This window comes from Papaver somniferum, chromosome 3 (assembly GCF_003573695.1).
Source record: "Papaver somniferum cultivar HN1 chromosome 3, ASM357369v1, whole genome shotgun sequence".
In the NCBI taxonomy this organism is placed as follows: domain Eukaryota; kingdom Viridiplantae; phylum Streptophyta; class Magnoliopsida; order Ranunculales; family Papaveraceae; genus Papaver; species Papaver somniferum.
In genome coordinates, this window is record NC_039360.1 from 11,646,973 (window position 1) to 11,650,388 (window position 3,416).

Genomic DNA, 3,416 nt, shown 5'->3' on the forward strand with positions numbered 1-3,416 from the left:
ATTTCGGCATCAATAGCTACATCTCATGTTGTATGGCTAAGAAGAATCATGGAAGACATTCAAGAGAAGCAAGAATAAAGCACCGTAATCTTTTGTGACAACAAATCGACAATTCTATGTCCAAAAATTCGGTTGAGCATTGTAGAGCAAGGCACATCAAACTCATATTCCATTTCATTCGAGAAGCGGTTGAAGATGGTGAGATAGAACTCAAGTATTGCAAGACGGAAGACCAATTGGCGGACATATTCACCAAGGCACTTCTCAAAGGAAAATTTCAACATTTTCGTGAACTATTAGGAGTAGAAGAACATCACATTATGGAGGAGATTTTTTGAGTAATGTAATGTTAGTAATGTATTAGTCAAGTCAACTTTATATTTAATTGTGTGTGTTGACTAAACATGTGGGTGTAGGACATCCACAACTTATAAGGTCTATTATAGACCAAGTAGAAGAGAGAGTATTATCTCTTCAACTCAATGAAAGAGAGAGAGTGAGAAGAACCAAAGATGTTCCCACTACTCCATTACCAAAATCATCCATAAACATCTCATTTTATCACCCAAACAAATAACAAAATCCGTCTTGGACATCAGTCTCATGGATGCTGATTGAACATTTGGCATCATGAAGCTAAAGGTAGGGAGTAATGAATATGTAGTTTGTTTACAATGCCCGAGTATAGATACAAGTTTATAATCAAATCTTTTATTAATTGTGATCATTGTTGTGGCAGCATCCTTTGTGTACACTTCTTGTGTTTGACTCCAGACATCATGCGCTCCAGTTTCTTAGGTCATAAGACGTAGCTTTGTCAAGCAAGATGTGTCCAAATGGATTAAAGTTCTTGTTGATCCAGCTTGTTTAATCGACTCTCTCCTTGGAAGATCAATGGACTTATGATCGATGATGCGGCTGCAGAGGTGGATCCAATCAGGTGAGATTTTTTAAGTTTTTACTTGTGTACCCAATACTGTTTGGGACGTGGCCTTCGGGTATAAGTGCGCTAGTCATAGATTGTTTCCAACTAGGAAACCTGATTAAGATGAATAGATGATACATTTACTCAAAAGGCAAATTAGTGAGGCTTTAATCCCAGTGAAAGAAGTGAGCGCAAGGGATATTTAGAGTTTAGGGTTTAGGTTAGTAAATTAGGTCTTCGCAAAGAACCCTAGAAATAGGACTATAGGAGGCGCCTAGGCATCACCGCTCCCACTTTGGCGCCTAAGCTGAGGCACAACATAGGCTATTACCTGTATTCAGCTCAAAAGCATGAGCTAGCAAGAGTTATTTTGAGAAACAAATAAACTGTTTATTGGTTTGCAATCCGAAGCACTGATTGAAGGGATAAAAATCTAGGAAGGACTGATTCTTAAGTATACCAATCCGTGTGTTATCATTGGATTATCTCCTTGTGCGTTGTGAACAAGTCAAAAATGGGGTTTCTAGTGTGTTTTAGTATAAGACCCTATTGCTCGTTTCAGGTCTTGATTTTCTCACTGAACTAATGTTTCAGGGAAATATTCTACTGTCCTGTTTTCTCTCCTTGGCGTTTCCGCAGGTCATGGCTCCAAAACATTATATGAGATGTCATGACATTGAAGTTCAGTGGGTGATGTTTAAACGTTTTGGGCGCATGCCTTCAGCATATGGGGAGGTGTGGATTCTGTAGATGTCATGGAGGTATCCATTCAAGATTTTGCTGACCAAACTTTCCTTCATGCAAAATTTTCCTCTTTCATCTTGTGTTAACCATGTAATTTACTTTAACTTGCTCTTCGGTAGAAATGTGGCTCACAACTATGAGATCTCTTCTGCTTTGCCAGCCAGGAGGCTTCTGGTGTCAATGAAGGCTACCATTTGAAGCTAAAGCCTACATTGAATGCTGATTCACATATAGGATCACTGCAACGAGTAGATTGGTTAGTCCACAAGCTGAACACTGAATTACACCCAAGCCACTGGTCCGACCGCTGCGCTGATGAAATATTCTTCTCAAACTGTTAAGGAGGATTACATCTTCATAGCATCGATCTTGGCAAATTCTGGAAAATTCTGTTGTCTTTGATGACAAAAATCACCTCTTTGCCAAGATCATTAGTCAGAAAGACCCGAGTCAGACACATATAGTGTGGAACCCGGGGTCAGATTTCTCTCTTTACAACTGTTCGTGGTCATTTCAAGGAAACCCTGGCAAGCATGTGATAAAGGAGAACATAGTGTGTAATGATAATTGCCAGGATCATCGGCCTTCATTATCATTTCAGTCATTCAGATCAATCATTCTCAGTTTGTGGCAAAAACCCATGGATGATTCAGTTGCACTTGATCAGTCAGTTGCATGGTCCCACCAGATGTTGGACCAAATTTAGAGATCAGTTGAGTTGGATAGTTCTAATGGTGTTTCCAACTTCGTGAAGAATTTACCCTTGAATTGGGCTTCTCAAAAAAGTTAGAACATCTGTTGGTTATCTGCTCATTTGAAGAGAAGCTCCCAAAGTGTTGCATAAAAAGGAATAGGAAAAGAACAGACATACAATGTTGAGTTGAGCATTTGATTCAGAAAAATACCACCCTCGTGAATAGTAGAGTGCTCTCTGAAGGTATGTTTACTAATTCTCTTAAACTTTTCATGTCAGACAGTTAACATCATCAATTAGAGTGATTGTTTGCGTGTACTTCCCTTGAACACAGTTTTGAATAATTGATCCACTGTCATAAGAAACATGTAATTCTGGTTTTGCTACTACTTTTGGGTTGGGCAAGGAAAGTTTTTTTATTATGGTAATCAATCTAAACAGAAAAACTTTATTTATGGTAATCTAAACATTGTAATAGTCGCTGGTCAGATGATATTGTCAGTTTTTAACACTCATTTGTTATAAGTGATGATTGCTGGATGTTAATTGTTGTTGAACAATTTAATTTTGTTGGAAAAGCTGCAGCAGGTGATCCATTCTGAATCTGTGGCTTTGCAACAGCTTAACTGTTGCAACAGCAGGTGATGTCCATTCAGAACAATTTACAGCAGTTTAGAACTGTTCCGAGTTGGAGTATACCCGTGCCAGATTCAGATCATCTCTTGGTTCTAGAGCGTGCACAAATGCTATCATGTATACCCGTCTTTCGATTTCAATAAGAAACCGTCTTCTTGCTTTCCCCGACTAACTCGATGGCTGCAGGAGAATAGCTCGAGTAGACGGACCATGCACTTCTCTTAACAAGAAATACATTCAAATTATGAATTATAAAGGAAACCGAGTACGTGTCATGCTTGGATTAGGTATAGGAATGCTTGTATACATATATATATATATACCCAGTCGGCAAGAGTTAGCAGTAACTGCAATCTTTTCTCTCTCTCGTAAAAACAATGAAGAAATTGAACGCAACAGCGGCAACACCAAGGCTTT

At 38.8% G+C, this 3,416-nt stretch overlaps 1 long non-coding RNA gene across 1 annotated transcript; it reads left to right on the forward strand.

Annotated features, from left to right (window-relative positions):
• The first annotated feature begins 474 nt into the window (after positions 1-474).
• On the forward strand, positions 475-2,874 carry LOC113355310. The gene is made up of 4 exons (XR_003362358.1): positions 475-642; positions 740-940; positions 1,520-1,686; positions 1,830-2,874. It is a non-coding gene; the product is annotated as an uncharacterized LOC113355310 (long non-coding RNA).
• The last annotated feature ends 542 nt before the right edge of the window (positions 2,875-3,416 follow it).